This window comes from Mesoplodon densirostris, chromosome 5 (assembly GCF_025265405.1).
Source record: "Mesoplodon densirostris isolate mMesDen1 chromosome 5, mMesDen1 primary haplotype, whole genome shotgun sequence".
Lineage (NCBI taxonomy): Eukaryota > Metazoa > Chordata > Mammalia > Artiodactyla > Ziphiidae > Mesoplodon > Mesoplodon densirostris.
This window is the reverse complement of record NC_082665.1, coordinates 155,028,815-155,049,297: the sequence shown is the minus strand read 5'-3', so window position 1 is coordinate 155,049,297 and position 20,483 is coordinate 155,028,815. Positions and strand designations below refer to the sequence as shown.

Genomic DNA, 20,483 nt, shown 5'->3' with positions numbered 1-20,483 from the left:
TCCGCGCGGCGCAGCACAATCACGGCGCTCCAGGCACGGGCGCCGGAACGCCCACTTGCGGGACATTCTCCTCCGGGAGAGGCGCGCAGACCGCCGCTGCGCTCAGGTGACCCGCACCCAATGCCTAGCAAGACCCGCCCCGCCGGCGCCGCGTCTGCACGGCGCAGCACGATCTCGGCGCTCCAGGCACGGGCGCCGGGGGGCGGGCGTCTCCTCTCCTGAGAAGCAGCTAGCGATGCCCCGGGGCGCGGGCCCCTGCGGCGCGGAGACCGCTCCAGGCTGGACTCACCGACACCAACGCCGCCAGGAGGAGCGCTTGGCGGGACTCGGCAAACAACCCAATGTTTTAAATGGAAAAGGGGCTTCAAAAGACCCTTCTCCAGATAAGACATACAAATGGTCAGCAAGCACATGAAGAGATGTTAATCGTCATTAGTCGTGATGAAATGCAAGTTAACACCACAACGCCGACCCCTCCACACACTAGAAGGCCTACGATCAAGAAAGCTAAAAATAACAAATGTTGGCAAAAATTTAGAGAAACTGATACAGAACTTTCCATAGGGAAAATGAATGACTTCCGGAGGTGGATGCTGAGAATATTTGTACAACAACGTGAATGTAATTAATGCCATAGAACTGTATGCTCAAAATGATTTAAATGGTAAATGTTATGTGGGGGGTTTTAACATAATTTAGCCCCAGCTTTATACCAGACCCCAGAGTCGAAGCTTCTCATCCATTTTCTTTTACTTAACCTCCTAGGATCTTCACACTCCAATTTAACAGACGAAGCTGAGCCTGAGAGGTTAAACTAAGTGACTTGCCCAAGGCTCACTCGGCCAAGTCTACACTGTTCAATGTTGCTGTATTTACTGAGCACCTACTAGAGCACCTACTGAGCAATACCTCCAGCACCTGCCAGAGACATTGTGGGAAGAACAGGCTGAACGGGGGCTGAAAGCAGATTACAAAAATGGGTAGATCCTGGGGCCCTGCTCTCAAACACTGAAGTTTCTTGGAGTGGAGGGGATGGCTTGTGTCACACTTGTGGAGCCTTTTATTCCACCCCACCGCACCCCCACAGAGGAGGGAAGCAGCTGGCCTGATACTGAATATTAGCTCAGCTGGGGAGGAGTCCTGGGACTTTGAAGAAGGCATCTCCTGCCCCACTCCCCACATTGCCCCCTAGAGTCCAGTATGTGGGCACAAGCATCCCTGTGGCAGGGCAGGAGGCACGTCTCATGGCACCCCTCTCCTCCCGCCCTGCAGTAATGACACTGTACCCATACACCCGCCAGAAGGACAATGAACTCTCCTTCTCTGAGGGCACCATTATCTGCATCACCCGCCACTACTCCGATGGCTGCTGTGAGGGCATCGGCTCAGAGGGGTCTGGATTCTTCCCCGGGAACTATGTGCAGCCCAGCTGCTGACAACCTGGGATCTCTGGGATGCTGACCCAAGCACCGCCTTGAGTGAGCCTCTTGAGTCCCACACCAAAGCCTGCTCCAGTCAAGACTGGACCAGCCCGGCACACCTCCTGGGCTGTGAGCTGTGTCTCTTCCTTTCCCCCACTGCAGTGGGAAGGCGTCCGGGTAAAGACAGAGGAGGCACCCAGAGGCCTGCTGGAGACAGGAAAGAACTGGAAGCCAAGGAGCTTGGTGACCTTATCCACAGGGGACCCTTACGCCATGCAAGACAGGGTCTCCAGCTGCAAGTGCCAACTTTGAATAAAATTCTGATGACCTCCTGATGATTGCCCTGCAGGGCTAGCGGGCCGAGGGACTGAAAGGCAACCCACCTGTAAGGCTCCCGCTCATTGAGCCTCCTCTGCCTGCCCTAAGCAGCAGTATCTCCCATCTCCTCAGTGCTCACTGAGCCCTCCACACTAGACCCCTGTGCCCCTCTGTGAAGGTGGGCCGCACCCTGCTCTTTTGCCTGTTGCCTGCTTTGTTATGTATTCAGTCTTGGTTCCCCAGGCTGGGCACTCCTCCAAGAGTGGGGACCAGCTCCCTCACTTAGGTGGGGCTCTCTGAGAGCAGAGCTCACCTCGCCCTCATCCCCCAGACGGCAGCGTGAGACACCTCGCTCACCTCCGCCCCTTCACCTCCTTTACAGCTCTGAAACTCCACAAGAGGGAGGTGGGCCTTGGGTTTCCACTGGCTCTGCTTTACAGCGTCATGGCTTTCTGTTCCATACAGGAGGAGGGGGACTCAAAAGGGCCCAGTCAGTGGGGCGACTTTGGTTAAGTCCTTGGTTTCTTGCTGCATAGACGAGGCTGTGGTGCAAGGAGACATCTTCGGGCTCTGTGAGGTCCCTGGCTGGCCAGACCCGAGCCCCGGAACAGTGTGCTACCTCTTTCCACCAACAGGTGACTGTTCCCTCGAGCTTTTTACCCTGTGGGGATGCTAACAGGGTGGGGGGGCGGGGGGCAAGGAGTGTAGTGTAGGGTCACAGTAGGTAAAGATCTAGGCCTGGGACCATCGGCAGGGAGCACCTCTCTCTGTGGGGAGTCCGGTACGGGGGAGGTCGGAGGGTACATTTCGGGGCCTAGGTCCTCTGGACAGAAGACTGGAGAAGGGAGGCCACGCAGCCCAAGGCAACAGTTAACCACAACGCGGCAGGACATGTTCCTTCTCTACCCTGACAGGGAACCCCGTCCTCCCAACTGAGAGGGCAAGGTGTGTGGAAACACTGCTGCCTGCTCAGATATGCGTGCCACGCTGCTGCGGCCAGACTCCGGAATTCACTTGCAGTGGAACTCGGGGAGGCAGCTGAGCTCGGTTAACTGCACAGATGGGGACAGCTCCCAACTCCCTCCTCCAGTCCCCAAATGGACCAACGTGGGATTCCGGGAAATCCTGGAGGGATATACCAAAACGAAAGGGAAAGGGAGTAATAAAACTAGCTTTCTCTTTCCCGACCCCCACCGCCCCACCCCCTCCCCGCCCGGGTGGCCCCTGCAGGCCACGTCCTCAGCACCTGATGCAGGTGTAGGCGCACTTCGGTGGAAGTTTCCCAGGGCACCACCCTGGAGCGGAAGGAGCTGGGCTCGGCCTTCTGCGCTTCCTGCATAAGGCGGTGCATGGGGTAGTGGCGGCGCGGGAAGGCCACGTCGCCGCCTGCCAGCAGCCCCGTGGGGCAGAAGTCGTTGGCGCCGTCGCTCACGTAGAAAAGGCGCTCGAAGGGCACGCCGTCGTGGGCCTGCTCGCGCAGATAGTCGCTGAGCACCTTGTGCTGGCACATGTTGGCGGGGCAGCAAGCGCAGCTGTGCGCGTGGAAGGGCTGCAGCGCCAGCAGCCCCCAAGGGTCGGGCCCCGATGGGTTGCTGAAGATGCGTCAGAACAGGCCGTGGTGGCCGGCGGCGCGCAGCGCACTCTCCACGCCAAAGGTGTTGGCGTCTGAGATGAGAATAACCTCAAAGCAGGCGCCCTGCTTGGCCACAAACTGCAGCAGCTCGCCCGTGCCGGGCGACAGGGGGATGGCCTCGTAGATGGCGCGCAAGTCCCACGGCCGCACGCCCTGCTCGCTCAGGTACTGGAAGACGCGCTGCATGTACTCGTTGTAGAAGCCCTCGAGCTAGGTGGCACGCAGGCTCTCAGGCAGCTGCTGGCCCGCCGCGGCACGTGCACAACAGAGTCGTTGCTGTTTTCATCCACGATACTCTTGTCCAAGTCGAAAGTCAGGAGGAAGCGTGGCGCGCCGGGCACAGCCATCCCACTGTCCTCTACCAGCTTTGTCCTGAGCGACCAAATCCTTTTGTGGTCACCAAAAAGAGTCCCTCAGAGGAAAGGGGGACAGGACCTCTGAGCTTCTCCTCAGGGTGGGGAGCAGCGGCTGCAGAGGTCTGTCCTGGCTGAGTCTGGAGTGTCAAGAGTGGGGAGAGGGCCTAGCTGAGGTATTTGGGTGCAGGATGGAGCAAGGGGCGCTTATGGGAATTGGAGGGGATGCTGCATCTTACCCATCCCCGGATTTCTGGGCTCCGGCTCTCACGAGTCCTTCCAGTCCAGAGGGTCCGTGAATGGTGTGCATCTGGGCCGTTCCCTCCACTTGCCCCCCAACCCCATGTTATGTATTTTTAACCACAATAAAAAAATGAATGAAACACTGATAATACATGTTACAACATAGATAAACATTGAAAACATTCTAAGTCAAAGAAGTCATACTGAAAAGGCCACTCATATCACAACCATCTTGTGTGCTTTAAATCCATAGCAGTTTTGAAAATGAGGGGATGGGACTTCCCTGGTGGTCCAGTGGTTAACACTCTGAGCTCCCAATGTAGGGGGCACAGGTTCAATCCTTGGTCAGGGAACTAAAATCCTGCGTGCACAGTATGGCCAAAAAATAAAATAAAATAAACGTCATTGGCCTGGTTTGGATCATAGCATCGTCCTTGAACCCATCAGAGCACCCCTAGGATGGAACATGGGATTGGCTAAATGTGGATCATATGCCCATCTTCAAGGTGGGTGGAACGTAGCATCAGCCCTCTGGAACTCTTTGGACTGGAAACAGGTAAGTTCCCAAAGAAAAGCTGAGGTTCTGGACTTTGGCATGAGAACAGATGCTAGATTGGGGAAAGCGGCAGATTCCACACCACTGACGGCCCACTGCACAGCTGTGGGATCTGAAGGCCAAGGAAGGAAGGGGCTGATTTAGGGTCAGGGGCTGCAGCCACCCATCCAGTGCTCTTGCTGTCCGTCCACAACAGCAAGAACCTCTTCCTCTTGCAAAAGGCACAGCCCTCCTTGATGTCTCTGGTGGTGGGAGCCCAGGAGTCACACCTGCCCCCTGGCCACATGACTCACCCATCCCCCAAGAACAATACTGCTCATTTATCCAGCCTCCTCCCTCCTTTACAAAGAGCAGACTAAATGCTATGGTGGTTAGGAAATTCTTGCTCAATGAAGCAGTGGGAGGCTCAAGGATTATGCCGTATCATGGAATCCGTCATTGGCAGCTTTCAGAGACCACATGGGTGCACGTGGCTCTCCAAGACCATGCAGCCTCAATGAGAAACTGTCTACTGGGTGGCCCAGTTGCTCCCGTATCTCTGACTCTTAATGAGTATGAATATCAAAAGTTTGTTACAGCTGGAATCCCAAAGGATTGCAAGGCCATGGTCTGCTGTATGGTTGTTGTGTCAGGGACACACTCAAATGTTTAGACGGTTATTACCTCTCTTGGCAGGCTATGAGCCTGTGAGGGGGAGGCCCTTTTCTCAACCACAAGGATGTTAGTAACTGAAACATCCCAAAGGGCTGTCTGTGCTGCCCAGGTAGCTGTTCAATTGCCCAGCAGCAAGGTCAGCTCAGTAATTGGCCACAGAGACTTGACAGAGACTGGACTGGCTTGAGCTGGAGGACCACAGATGACTTCCTGGATGGTCAGAGGTCAAGGGCTGTCCTGAGACTTGATGTCTATTGATGCCCACTCAGATGGGACAAAGGATGCCTACAGTCCCAGGAGGGCCCCAGCAGCCCTCAGGAGGCAGCACCTGGGGGCTGGTAGGTCGCTGCACCAAGTTCTATATAAATTCATAACATGACCATGGAGTGAGCTCAGTCAGGCCTGTGCTGGACCCGGGCTGCCCAGGCCAAGTGGGGCCAGCACTACTCTCTCCAGTTCAGATGGTAGGAGGAAACCCTGTGGGCTTCTGAGGCCCTAACAGCCGTTGACTGAGGTTGAGGTGGATTTGAAACAGACAGTGACCAGAGCAGACGTTTCGTTCTACTCTCAGGTTCCAGGATGGGGGTAGATAACCAGCAGCCCAGGTGAACCCCACACTCGTGAGTGACCCCGGGCAAGTCCTGTCCATCCTACAGGACTCAGAGGTGTGGGGTTAGGCGGGCCGTGGGCCAGTTGTGCTTAACACTAACCCACTAACCCTAACGCCCAAATCACTACTGTTCCCTCCCTAACCCTAACCTCCTCATCTCTAATCCTAAACCCTAATGCTCCTAACCCCTAGCCCCTAGATACTCGACCTTGACCTGTAAACTCCTAACCCTTACCCTGACCCTGACTCAGACCATCTAACCTGACCCTCTAACCCTGACCCTCTAGCCTGCATCCTTTAACTCTAATTCCTCAAAACCTGGGCTCAGCTGAGTGGCTCCATCCAGAGGTGAAGCAGGACCTGTCTTTGGGCCCCCACTGCCTCTGCCCTCTCCTCCCCCCAGGAACCAGAAAGCCCTGGGTTGTTGGACTCTGCTGACCAGAGGGGCAGCTGCTCCTGGTCTACCTGTGCCCACAGCCCCCTCCTCTGGGGCCCTTGGCCTCTGGTCTGACCTTCAGTCCACCTTCAAGAGCCCGGAGACAAATCCAGGTGAGACGCCTGCTTCATTGGCACAGGTGGGACCTGGTCCCCATCCTCACAGCCCGGCCAGAAACCTTTGTGCACACTGTGTCATGAGGCTGCCTGTCCCCAGCCAGCTGGAGGGGTCGGGAGTCAGATGGGGAACCGAAGTGTCCTTGAGGTTGGAGTGTGGGCAGGACAGGGTAGGAGGGGCGAGAGGTGAGGTGTCATCATTCCCAAACCAGGCAGGGAGTGTGTGCTGTGTTTGCATTTCGGACAGGGAAGAGTATGTCAGATGGAGGCTCTTAAGTAGCAAACCTTGCAGGCCAACCTACTAGGGCAGTTCTTCCCTAAGCCAACGGGTGGCGCAAGACAACGCAACAAACTGTACATATATACCTACAATGGATCTGGCAACTGGAAAGGAAACGTCACAGGTCATGGCAACTGAGACACGAGGAGCCCATCCCGCCCGCCCAGCCTTGTGCAGTCTGTAGGTGGAGCTGGGGTAGGCTGGACAGGCAGCTCCCGGCTAGGGCCTGGGCCGGAGAGCCCCAGGAGGCATGGCAACCCGCAGACAATTTCCAGAGCCCACTGCAGCCGGGAGACGTTCCCTACAGAACAGCCTCGGGCCGTGTGTGTCCACCCTGCACACAGCACGACCCCGTCGACCCCTGGGCCTCATTCACGGCTGTCTGGCCACCCCTCCCCTCACTCCCTGAGTGCCTGAGCCCCCAGGGCCCCCTTGGCCGAGCCTTCTCTGCACACCTGGCTCTCCTGACTATCCCTGCCTCTCTGAGCACACCGTGTCCTTCCCTGGGGTCTGCGGGTCTGGCTAAGGGTTCCCCCTTGACCCCGGGTAGGCACCCCAGCCAACGCTGACGCTTGCCTTTCCTGCAAGATGGCCCCCTCAGTCTCACCAACTCCAAACTGTGTTGCGTTTACTTCTGGGAAAGAGGGAATGAAGAGGAAGCCCCATTCCGGCCTCAAACAAGGTGTGTGCTAACCTTGTGGACCCAAGGGACCACCACAAAGAGGCTGGAAGCCTGGCGGAGGCACAGCCCCCACCCTCACCCCTGTTCCTCGGCCCATCTCCTCTCTTCTGCCATCAAACCCCTCAGCCACCACCAGAGGAAATGTGTGGGCCTGATCCTGTCACTCTCGTTCCAAAACTGTTCTCTCTGTCTATAAAACGAAGTCAAAGCTAGCTGTCTGGGGCCTCCCTGGTGGCGCAGTGGTTAAGAGTCCGCCTGCTGATGCAGGGGATACGGGTTCGTGCCCCGGTCTGGGAGGATCCCATATGCCGCGGAGCGGCTGGGCCCGTGAGCCATGGCCGCTGGGCCTGCGCATCCGGAGCCTGTGCTCCGCAACGGGAGAGGCCACAACAGTGAGAGGCCCGCATACCGCAAAAAGAAAAAAAAAAAAAAAAAAAAAAAAAAGCTAGCTGTCTGGCCACCCTTGCAGCCCCTCTGCGATGCGTCCTCCCCGCGAGCCAGGCACCCAGCCCCTTCCCCTGCCCCCACCCTCCTCTAGAGCGAGCTCCGTCCATCCCGCTCCTTCAGTTCAGCTCAGCTGCCACCTCCACTGACCCACCAGCCAGAGGTAACCTCTCCCTCCGCAGACACACCTGGCCTGCAGCTTCTCTGCCCCGCGCCCGGCTGGGCTGAGCAGAGCTGAGAGCATGCGCCTGCTTCACTGTGGACCCCAGGCCCCAGAACATGGCACAGGCTCAGGGATGTTTACTGGACAGATGGATGACCATGAGGATGAGCAGGCAGATCACTGATGGTAGTGGGTAGTGGTCCTCCTTGAGTCTCTACACTTCACCACAAAGTGCTGAGGCAATGGCAAAAGGGAGGGTGGGGGAAGGCGACACCAGAAAGCAACAACCCCATGCCTTCCTCATCCCCCCACAGCACGCATGTGTACACACACATGTGCACGTACATACCGGCATTCACACACATGTACACACACACATGAAAAGGTGGACTGCAGTCACACACAGGCACACAATCACATGTGCTGTGCATGCAAAAACACGTGCATACACACATGTGCCTGCCTGCACATAAACACACTCACATGCACTCGGATGTACACAGACCTGTGCACAGACAGCACACACATGCACATGCTTGTGCACACTCACGTAATACACACACATACACACAAAGGCTCAGGAAATTTCACAAAGTTTGTTTTTGTTTCACCCTCCCCAAGAACGAGGAGACACCAGATGGTCCCTGGGAAATAAAGATGGTCACAGCCCTGCATCTGTCACAGAGGCTAGCTGAAGGCTCAAGCACGCTCTGCCCTGCCCAGTCGTGGGGTACAGACCCAGCCTGCTCAGCTGCCTCAGCCGAGCCTTCCGCTGCCCCAGCCGCTTGTGGGAGAAGCAAGTCTGAGTGTCAGTTGCAGGTCATGTCTGTGCTACTTCCTGACAGGAGGTCTTGTGTTATCTTGCATGGTATCTTGCTCTGGGCTGAGGCTTACATTTTGCTAACTACTCTTCCATAAGCACTTCACCATATTCCTGAATGCCTATGCCCTCCAGAGGCCCCAGTTCTAGAACCCTGGAGTTGGGAAACAGTCAGCCGTCTCTGTGCACAATCACAAACCTGCAGTCTGACCCAAGTCCACTTCTTCTATGTCTTAATGCTGCTCCACCTGGGGCTGATTGCAGAGGTGCTGGGTCTACAGTCCATGAAGATCTGGGAGACATGATCCCCCTCTCGCAGGCCTGCACGGACTTGCCTTTGCCTGTTAGTCCAAGTCATGCTCTATACAACATCTCTGTTTTTCTCCTCTAGAAAAAAATATTCCCAGAAGCAGCAGCATCTCTTTAGACCACAGTCAGGATGACCCTCCTGGAATGAGCCTCAATCCTACCTCAACTGGACTATCTCCTGCCCTCTGCCTGACAAGGACCAGGCCTTGGGTGTGGTCAGTCTCCCCTCCAGTCTGACTGGGCCTTCCTGACCAGAGAACCCAGGAATACCCCCTGAGCCTGTGGACTCAAGCACGTGCTGTGGGAAAATGTGCTGATGCATAAAAAAAATGATAGGACTCTCCAAGACCATAAAAAATCACACACAACACAAACCATAAATAACCGCCAGGCTTGTTCTACACTGTGTGAAAACTGTCAATTTTTCACTACACTGGAACATACTCAGAGATGCTCTGGGCCTGGAAGAGCCCCAGGGCCCTGGTGCTGCCCAGACTGGAAAGGGCCTCACAAAGCACCTTCTGGATACTCACTGTGGTGGCATGGGGGATCCAGGGAGACTGCATAAGAAGTGGGTACGGGAGCCCAGCCAAGCTCCCAGGCTTCTGGTGCCTGGAGGGTCAGAAAGTTCCAGAGTATTCCCCTTGCTGAACTTGGATTCAGAGTCCCAGGTGCTCTGTGGGCAGCAGGATCCTCCCATGAGGACACTGACCATCTCCTCCAGGCCTCTACCACACAAAGGGTGAGCAAACACAGAGCTGTGCCACAGGGACGCGGGAAGGCCAGGGAGCCTGAGGGAGAGGAGGCGGGAAGCGGCAGCACCCCAGTTGCATGGTCTTCTCGTCCCCCTGGAGCCCCTGCCCTGGTGCACAGTTCACTCCCGGGCTCACCGTGAGTGACACGCTGAGCAGGCCTTAGTCTTACCAATGGCGAGATCTCTCGGGCCCTCTGCATCCTGTGTTTGCTGCAGACAGTACACCCTTAGTAACTGCTCAAGTCACGGATTGAGAGGGTCAATGAACGAATGAGCAAGGGAATGAGTGAGCGATGAAGGAACAGAAAAATGGGCAGATGGTGGATCCGCGCTGCCGTGCTGACCTCGAGAATGAAATGTCACAGGTGCAAGACTCTGCCACGAAACACAGTCTCCACTGCCTCCTGAACCCAAGCCACTCCCTTCAGGACACCCTTGCTCCACACCCTAAATAGTAACCTAGCACTAGCCCATACCCTAACCCATACCCTAACCTGTACCCTAACCCATACCCTAACCCTAACCCGTAGCCGTACCCTAACCCATACCCGAATCCTAAAACTAAGGCATACAATACCCTAACCCATACCCTAAGCCTAACCTAACCCTAACCCTGAACCTGACCCTGACCCTAACCCCTAACCCTAAACCTAACCCTAACCCAACACTAACCCTAACACTAACCTTAACCCTAACCTGTAACCCTAACCCTAAACCTTACCCTAACCCTAAACCTAACCTTAACGCTACCCTAACACTCACCTTTACCATAAACGTTACCCGTTCGCTAACACTAACCCTAACCCTAACCCCTAAACCCTAACCCTAACCCGACCCTGACCCGGACCCTAACCCATACCTCAACCCTAACCCGTGCCCTAACCTTAAACTGTACCCTAACCTGTATCCTAACCCTAATCCATACCCTAAGCCTAAACTGTACCCTAACACATACCCTAAGCCTAAGCCGTAGCCATACCCTAACCTGTACTGTAACCCGTATGCTAACCCTAAGCCTACCCTCTTACCCTAACCCTCACTGTAACCCTTAAATCCTAACCCCAAAACCCTAGTCTTGACCCTGACCCTGACCCTAACCCTAAACCCTAACCCTGAAAGCCTAAAACCCTAAAACCCTAAAACCCTAAACCTAACCCTAAACCCTAAACCTTAATCCCTAACCCTAACCCTAAACCTAACCCTACCCATAACTAACACTAATGCTAACCCTAACACCTAACCCTAACCCTAAACCTCTAACCCAAAACCTCTATCCATAACCCTAACCCTAACCTAACAAAAGCACCGATGCTACTCCTATCTCAGGCCCTGACGCTGTCCCTATATAAAGACCTGCTGCTGTCAATATCTATATCCTGACACAATCCTAAGCTTATATCCATCTCTTACTGAAGTCCTGAAACTCTCCTAAGTGAACCTTGATGCTGTCCCTAAGTGAGGCCCCGAGGCTGTCCGTAACAGACACCCCGATACTATCTTTAACCCACACCCTGATGCTGATCCTACAGAGGCATTTGTGGTGCGACTAAGCCTTTCCCGGACACTGTCCCTAGATAAGGCCCTGACGCTGCTTCTAAATAAGGCCCTGATGCTCTGAGTAACTAAAGCCCTCAAACCATCCCTTGCTCATTTACTGACATTATCCCTAGCCCTTAACCTGACTCGATCCACAGCTAATGTCCTGCCTCTGATCCTACCTGAAGCCCTAATGCTGTCCCTAACTAAGGCCCTGACTAGTCCTAACTCAGGCCCTGACACGACACCTAACAAAGGCTCTGATGCTACCCCTAACTAAGGCCTTGACACTCTCCGTAACTAAGGCCCTGAACCTGCTCCTAACTCAGGACCTGAACATGTCTTTAACTAAGACCGTAATGCTGATCCTACAGAGGCCCTGATGCTGCTCTGAAGTCATGACCTGACAGTGTCCCCAGCTAAAGGCCTGACGCTAGGCCTCACTCAGGCCCTGTCACTCTCCCGAAGTCAGGCTCTCATGCTGTCCCTACCTGAAGCCCTGACACTGGTTCTAAAAATGGCCCTGGTACTCTCAGTAACTAACGTCGTGACACGATCCCTAGATGTTAACCTGACCCTGTCACTAGCTAATGTCCTCCCTCTGATGATAACTAAAACCATGATGCTGCGCCTAACTCAGGCCCTGAATTTAGTCCCAAGTCCATGACACTGTCCTTAATTAAGGCCTAGATGCTTCTCCTAGGTCAGGGCTTGATACTGTTCCTAACTAAGGCCCTAACACTATTCCTAACTCAGGTTCTGACACTACGTAACAGAAGGCCCTGACGCTAGTCCTAAGGCCCTGACACTACTCCTAACTCAGGCTCTGACACTAGTCCTAACTAAGGCCCTGACGCTGTCCCTCACTAAGGCCCTGACACTACACCTAACTCAGGCCCTGACACTGGCCCTAACTAGAGGCATGACACTACTCCTAACATAGGCCCTCACACGATTCCTTTGAAGGCTCTGATGCTAGTCCTAAGGCCCTGACACTGACCCTAACTAAGGCCCTGCTGCCGTCAATATCTAAAGTCCTGACACTATCCTGAGAATATATTCTAACAAATGTCTTAATAACGTCCTAGAACTCTCCTGATGTAAGCCTTGACGCTGTCCCTAAGTGAGGCCCTGAGGCTGTCCCTAACACAGGCCCTGAGAATGTCTTTAACAAAGACCCTGATGCTCATCCTACAGAGGCAACTGTGCTGCTCCTAAGCCTGGCCTGACACTTTCCCTAGATAAGGCCCTGACGCTGGTCCTAAATAAGGCCCTGATGCTCTGAATAACTAAGGCCTTCAAACTATCCATCGCTCATTTCCTAACATTTTCCCTAGCCCATAACCTGACTCGATCCATAGATAATGTCCTGCCTCTTATCCTACCTGAAGCCCTAATGCTGTCCCTAACTAAGTCACTGACTACTCCTAACTCAGGCCCTGACACTGGCCCTAACTAAAGCCTTCACACTACTCCTAACTCAGGTCAGACACTGTCCCTAACAAAGACCCTGACACTACACATAACACAGGCCCTGACACGATACCTAACAAAGGCTCTGATGCTAGTCTTAACTAAGGCCCTGACACTCTCCCTACCTAAGGCCCTGAACCTACTCCTAACTCAGGCCCTGGTCATGTCTTTAACAAAGACCCTAATGCTCATCCTACAAAGGCCCTAATGCTGCTCCTAAGTCATGCCCTGAGAGGGTCCCTAGCTAAGGGCCTGATGCTAAGCCTCACTCAGGCCGTCTCTCTCCTTACGTCAGGCTCTGATGCTGTCCCTACCTGAAGCCCTAACACTGGTTGTAAACAAGGCCCCTGGTACTCTCAGTAACTATGGTATTGACACTATCCCCAGGTCATTTCCTGACACTACACCTAGATATTAACCTAACTCTATCTTTAGCTAAAGTCGAGCCTCTTATGCCGACTAAAGCCCTGATGCTGTGCCTAAATCAGGCCCTGAATTTAGCCCCAAGGCCATGACACTGTCCCTAACTAAGGCCTAGATGCTGGTCCAACGTCAGGGCCTGATACTGTCCCTAACAAAGGCCCTAACACTAATCCTAACTCAGGCCCTGACAGTGTACCTAACAGAAGGTCCTGACGTTAGTCCTAACTAAGACCCTGACACTGTCCCTAACAAAGGCTCAGATGCTAGTCCTAACCAAGGCCCTCACACTGTCCCTAACTAAGACCCTGACAGTACTCCTAACTTAGGCCCTGACCCGATACCTAACAAGGCTTAATTAAGTAAGTAATAATTAGCCTACCTGAAGCCCTAACTCTGTCCCTAACTAAGGACCTGAATAGTCCTAACTAAGGCCCTGACACTGTCCTCACCAAGGCCTTCACCGTACTCCTAACTCAGCCCCTGACACTGTACCTAAGGCCCTGACAGTACTCCTAACTTAGGCCCTGACACGATACCTAACAAAGGTTCTCATGCTATTCCTAACTAAGGTGCTGAAACAGGACCTAACTAAGGCCCCTGACTTAAGAGTAGTGTCAAGGCTTTAGTTAGGGACAGTGTTTGGCCTTAGTTCGGACTAGCATCACAGTCTTTGTTAGGTATCATGTCAAGGCCTGAGTTAGGGGTAGTGTCAGGGCCTTAGTTGGGGACAGTGTCAGGTCCTTAGTTAGGACTAGCAACAGAGCCTTTGTTAGTAATCGTGTGAGGGCCTGAGTTAGGAGCAATGTCAAGGCCTTAGATAGGGACAGTGTGTGTCAGGGCCTTGGTTAGGAATAGCATCAGAGTCTTTGTTAGGTATCATATCAGGGCCTGAGTTAAGAGTAGTATCAGAGCCTTAGTTTTAGGAACAATGTCATGGCCTGAGTTAGGAGTAGTATCAGGGCGTTATTTAGGGACATTGTCAGGGCCTGAGTTAGCAGTAGTGTCAAGGACTTTGTTAGGGATTGTGTCAGGGCCTCCATTAGGAATAGTGTCAGGGCCCTAGGTAGGGACAGTATGAGGCCCTGACTTAGGATGAGCATCTAGGCCTCAGTTAGGGACAGTGTCACGGCCTTGGGACTAAAGTCAGGGCCTCAGTTAGGCACAGCATCAGGGCTTTAGTTGGCATAAGAAGCTCAACTTTAGCTAAAGAAACGGTTAGGTTGAAGTCTAGATGTAGTATCAGGAAATAACCTACGGATAGTGTCAAACTTTAGTTAATGAGAGGATCAGGGCCTTGTTCAGAACGAGTGTCAGGGCTTCAGGTAGGGACAGCGTCAGAGTCTGACAGAGAGATGGTCAGAACGTGACTGAGGCCTAGCGTCAGGCCCTTAGCTAGGGACACTGTCAGGGCATGACTCAGGAGCAGCATCAGGGCCTCTGTAGAATCAGCATTACGGTCTTAAGACATGATCAGAGCCTGAGTTAGGGAGAGCGTCAGGGCCTCAGTTACGGGTAGCTTCAGGGCCTATGTTAGCGACAACCTCACAGCTTTATTTGGGGACAGCGTCAGGGCTGACTTAGGAATAGTGTCAGGACCTTGGTTAGACATGGGTCAGTATATTAGCTCAGTATAGTGTCAGGCCTTTAGTTATTACTATCAGCAGGGCCTACATTAGGGACAGCTTCCGGGCCTTACTTACAGACAGTGTCAGGGCCTTAAAAGGACTATTCAGGGCCTTAGTTAGGGACAGCATTAGGGCTTTACGAAGGATGAGAGGCAGGATATTAACTATGGACTGAGTCAGGTTACGGGCTAGGGTTAAGGTCAGGAAAGGACCGAGGGACAGTTTGAAGGCCTTAGTTACTGAGAGAACCTGGGCCTTCTTTATGACCAGCATCATGGCCTTTGGTAGGGACAGTGCCAGGGCAAGGCCTAGGAGGAGCATAAGGGCCTCTGTAGCATCAGCATCAGGGGCTGGGGTTGGGCCTGGGGCTGGGGATAGGGCTAGGTCTGTGGCTGGGGCTGGGCCTAGGGATGCGGCTGGGGCTGCATCTGGGGCTGAGGCTAAGGCTAGGGCTGGGTCTGTGGCTAGGGCTAGGGCTGGGGATGGGGCTGTGGCTGTGGCTGTGGCTGGGGCTGGGGCTAGAGCTGGGGCTGAGGCTAAGGCTAGGGCTAGGGCTGGGGCTGGGGCTGGGCCTGGGGCTGGGGCTGGGGCTGGGGTTAGGTTTAGGGCTAGGCCCTTAGTTAGGAATAGGGTCAAGGCCTTACTTAAGGACAGTGTCAAGGCAAGGCCTATGAGGAGCATAAAGGCCTCTATAGTATCAGCATCAGGGGCTGGGGCTGCGGCTGAGGCTGGACCTGGGGCATTAGTTAGAAATAGTGTCAAGGCCTTAGTTACCACAATGTCAGGGGAAGGCCTAGGAGAATCATAAGGGCCTCTATAGGATCAGCATGAGGGGCTAGGGTTGGGGCTGGGGCTGGGGCTGGGGCTGAGGATAAGGCTGGGGCTGGGGCTAGGGCAAGGGCTGAGGCTGGGGCTGGGTCTGGGGCTGGGGCCGGGGCTGGGAATGGGGCTAGGGGTCGGCCTAGGGCTGGGGCCTTAGTTAGTAATAGTGTCAAGGCCTTAGTGTCACTGTCAGGGCCTTAGTTAGGTTTCGCATTAGAGCTTTCGTTAGGTATAATGACAGGGCCTGAATTAGTAGTAGTGTGAAGGCCTGAGTTAAGGACAGTATCAGGGCAAGGCCTAGGAGGAGCATAAGGGCCTCTGTAGGATCAGCATCAGGGGCTGGGGTTCGGCCTGGGGCTGTGGCTACGACTGGGGCTGTCGCTGGGTCTAGGGCTAGGGCTGGGCTTGGGCCTGGGGCTGGGGCTGGGGCTGGGGCTGGGACTGGGGCTAGGGCTGGGGCTAGGGCTGGCACTGGGGCTGGGGCTAGGTTTAGGGCTAGGCCCTTAGTTAGGAATAGGGTCAAGGCCTTACTTAAGGACAGGGTCAGGGCAAGGCCTAAGAGGAGCATAAAGGCCTCTATAGGATCAGCATCAGGGGCTAGGGCTGGGGCTGGGGCTGGGGTTGGGGTTGGGGCTAGGACTGGGACTGCGGCTGCGGCTGGGTCTAGGGATGGGGCTGGGGCTTGGGCTAGGGCTGGAGCTGGGGCTAGGGGTCAGGCTAGGGCTGGGGCCTTAGTTAGGAATAGTGTCAAGGCCTTAGTTAGTGTCACTGTCAGGGCCTTAGTTAGGTTTAGAATCAGAGCTTTCGTTAGGTATAATGACAGGGCCTGAGTTAGTAGTAGTGTCAAGGCCTGAGATAAGGACAGTGTCAGGGCAAGGCCTAGGAGGAGCATAAGGGCCTCTGTAGGATCAGCATCAAGGGCTGGGGTTGGGCCTGGGGCTGGGGGTAGGACTGGGGCTGTGGCTGGGGCTAGGGCTAGGGCTGGGCCTGCGGTTGGGGCTGGGGCTGGGGCTAGGGCTAGGGCTCGGCCCTTAGTTAGGAATAGTGTCAAGGCCTTAGTTAGGGTCACGGTCAGGGCCATAGTTATGGTTGGCATCAGAGCCTTCATTAGGTATAAAGTCAGGGCCTGACTTACAAGCAGTGTCAGGGCCATAGTGAGGGACAGCCTCAGGGCCTTGGTTAGGACGAGTGTCAGAGCCTGTTTTATGTATAATGGCAGGGCCAGAGTTGGGAGGATAGTCAGGCCCTTAGTTAGGTACACTGTCAGGGCCTTAGTTAGGGACAGTATCACGGCCTAAGTTAGTAGTAATGTCAAAGCCTTACTGAAAGACACTGTCAGGGAAAGGCCTAGGAGGAGCATAAGGGCCTCCGTAGGATCACCATCAGGGGCTGGGCCTTTGGCTGGGGCTGGGACTAGGGCTAGGGCTACGGCTGGTGCTGGGGATAGGGCTGGGGCTAGGGAAAGTAATGGGGCTAGGGCTGGGGCTGGGACTGGGGCTAGGGCTAGGGCTGGGGATAGGGATGGGGCTAGGGCTGGGGCTGGGACTGAGGCTAAGGCTAGGGCTAGGGCTAGGGCTGGGGCTGGGGTTGGGGCTGGGGCTGGGACTGGGACTGGGGCTAGGACTGGGGCTGGGGCTGGGGCTAGGGCTGGCGCTGGGGCTAGGGCTAGGTTTAGGTCTAGACCCTTAGTTAGGAACAGGGTCTAGGCCTTACTTAAGGACAATGTCAAGGCAAGGCCTAGGAGGAGCATAAAGCCCTCTATAGGATCAGCATCAGGGGCTGGGGCTGTGGCTAGGGATGGACCTGGGGCCTTTGTTAGAAATAGTGTCAAGGCCTTAGTTACCACATTGTCAGGGGAAGGCCTAGGAGGATCATAAGGGCCTCTATAGGATCAGCATCATGGGCTAGGTCTGTGGCTGGGGCTGAGGCTAGGGCTGGGGCTGGGGCTGAAGCTGAGGCTAGGGATAAGGCTAGGGCTACGCCCTTAGTTAAGAATAGTGTGAAGGCCTTAGTTAGGGTCACTGTCAGGGCCTTACTTAGGGTTAGCATCAGAGCCTTCGTTAGGTATAATGTGGCCCTGAGTTAGAATTAGTGTCAGGGCCTTAGTGAGGGACAGTGCCAGGCCCTCGATTAGGACGAGCGACAGAGCCTTTTTTATGTATAATGGCAGGGCCAGAGTTAGGAGGAGAGTCAAGCCCTTAGTTAGCTAGGACACTGTCAGGGCCTTAGTTACGGACAGTATCACATTCTGAGTTAGTAGTAGTGTCAAGGCCTGAGTTAAGGACAGTGTCAGGGCAAGGCCTAGGAGAAGCATAAGGGCCTCTGTAGGATGAGCATCAGGTGCTGGGGTTGGGCCTGGGGCTGGGGCTACGGCTAGGGTTGGGCCTGCGTCTTGGGCTGGGGCTGGGGCTGGGGCTGGGGCTAGGGCTAGGGCTAGGCCCTTAGTTAGGAATAGTATCAAGGCCTTAGTTAGGGGCACTGTCAGGGCCTTACTTAGGGTTAGCATCAGAGCCTTCGTTAGGTATAATGTGGCCCTGAGTTAGAATTAGTGTCAGGGCCTTAGTGAGGGACAGTGCCAGGCCCTCGATTAGGACGAGCGACAGAGCCTTTTTTATGTATAATGGCAGGGCCAGAGTTAGGAGGAGAGTCAGGCCCTTAGTTAGGGACACTGTCAGGGCCGTACTTAGGGACAGTATCACGGCCTGAGTTAGTACTAGTGTCAAGGCCTGAGTTAAGGACAGTGTCAGGGCAAGGCCTAGGAGGAGCATAAGGGCCTCTGTAGGATGAGCATCAGGTGCTGGGGTTGGGCCTGGGGCTGGGGCTAGGGCTAGGGTTGGGCCTGCGTCTTGGGCTGGGGCTGGGGCTGGGGCTGGGGCTGGGGCTAGGGCTAGGGCTAGGCCCTTAGTTAGGAATAGTGTCAAGGCCTTATTTACGGTCACTGTCAGGGCCATAGTTAGGGATAGCATCAGAGCCTTCGTTAGGTATAATGTGGCCCTGAGTTTGAAGTCGTGTCAGGGCCTTAGTGAGGGACAGTGCCAGGCCCTCGATTAGGACGAGCGTCAGAGCTTTTTTTATGTATAATGGCAGGGCCAGAGTTAGGAGAAGTTTCAGACCCTTAGTTAGGGACACTGACAGGGCCTTATTTAGGGACAGTATCATGGCCTGTGTTAGTAGTAGTGTCAAGGCCTGAGTTAAGGACAGTGTCACGGCAAGGCCTAGGATGAGCATAACGGCCTCTGTAGGATCAGCATCAGTGGCTGGTGTTGGGCCTAGGGCTGGGGCTGGTGCTAGGGCTGGGGCTGGGGCTGGGGCTGGGGCTAGAGATGGGGCTGGGACTGGAGCTGGGGCTGAGGCTAAGGCTAGGCCTGGGGCTGGGGCTGGGGCTGGGGCTGGGGCTGGGACTGGGACGGGGACTGGGGCTGGGGCTGGGGCTGGGGCTGGGGCTGGGGCTGGGGCTGGGGCTGGGGCTGAGGCTCAGCCTGGGGCTGGGGCTGGGCCTGGGGCCTTAATTAGAAATAGTGTCAAGGCCTTAGTTAAGGACAGTGTCAGGGCAAGGCCTAGGAGAAGCATAAGGGCCTGTGTAGGATCAGGGTTAGGGGCTGGAGCTGCGGCTAGGGCTAGGGCTAGCACTACGCCCTTAGTTAGGAACAGTGTCAAGGCCTTAGTTAGGGGCACTGTCAGGGCCTTACTTAGGGTTAGCATCAGAGCCTTCATGAGGTATAATGTGGCTCTGAGTTAGAATTAGTGTCAGGGCCTTAGTGAGGGACAGTGCCAGGCCCTCGATTAGGACGAGCGTCAGAGCCTTTTTTATGTATAATGGCAGGGCCAGAGTTAGGAGGAGCGTCAGGCCCTAAGATAGGGACACTGTCAGGGCCTTATTTAGGGACAGTATCACGGCCTGAGTTAGTAGTAGTGTCAAGGCCTGAGTTAAGGACAGTGTCAGGGCAAGGCCTAGGAGGAGCATAAGGGCCTCTGTAGGATCAGCATCAGAGGCTGGGGTTGGGCCTAGGGCTGGGGCTAGGGCTGGGGCTGGGGCTGGGGCTAGGGATGGGGCTGGGGCTGGGGCTGGGGCTAGGGATGGGGCTGGGGCTGGAGCTGGGGCTGAGGCTAAGGCTAGGGCTGGGGCTGGGGCTAGTGCTGGGGCTGGGTTTAGAACTGGGGCCAAAACTGGGGCTGCGGCTAGGGCTGGCGCTGGGGCTGAGGCTAGATTTAGGGCTAGGCCCTTAGTTAGGAATAGGGTCTAGGCCTTACTTAAGGACAGTGTCAAGGCAAGGACTAGGAGGAACATAAAGGCCTCTATAGGATCAGCATCAGGGGCTGGGGCTGCGGCTGGGGCTGGGCCTGGGGCCTTTGTTAGAAATAGTGTCAAGGCCTTAGTTACCACATTGTCAGGGGAAGGCCTAGGAGGATCATAAGGGCCTCTATAGGATCAGCATCATGGGCTAGGGCTAGGACTGGGGCTGGTACTGGGCCTAGGGCTGGGGCTAGGGATGGGGCTGGAGCTGGGGATAGGACTGGGGCTAGGGCTGGGGCTAGGGCTGGGGCTGGGGCTAGGGCTGGAGCTGGGACTGGAGCTAGGGCTGGGGCTGGGCCTGGGGCTGGGGCTGCGCTGGGGCTAGCGCTGGGCCTGGGGCCTTAATTAGAAATAGTGTCAAGGCCTTAGTTAAGGACAGTGTCAGGGAAAGGCCTAGGAGGAGCATAAGGGCCTCTGTAGGATCAGGGTTAGGGGCTGGAGCTGCGGCTAGGGCTAGGGCTAGGACTACGCCCTTAGTTAGGAATAGTGTAAAGGCCTTAGTTAGGGTCACTGTCAGG

At 55.2% G+C, this 20,483-nt stretch overlaps 1 pseudogene; it reads right to left on the bottom strand.

The window, feature by feature from the left end:
• Nucleotides 1–1,772: 1,772 nt before the first annotated feature.
• LOC132490589 (phosphoethanolamine/phosphocholine phosphatase-like) lies at nt 1,773–4,035 on the bottom strand (annotated as a pseudogene).
• Between the last annotated feature and the right edge of the window lie 16,448 nt (nt 4,036–20,483).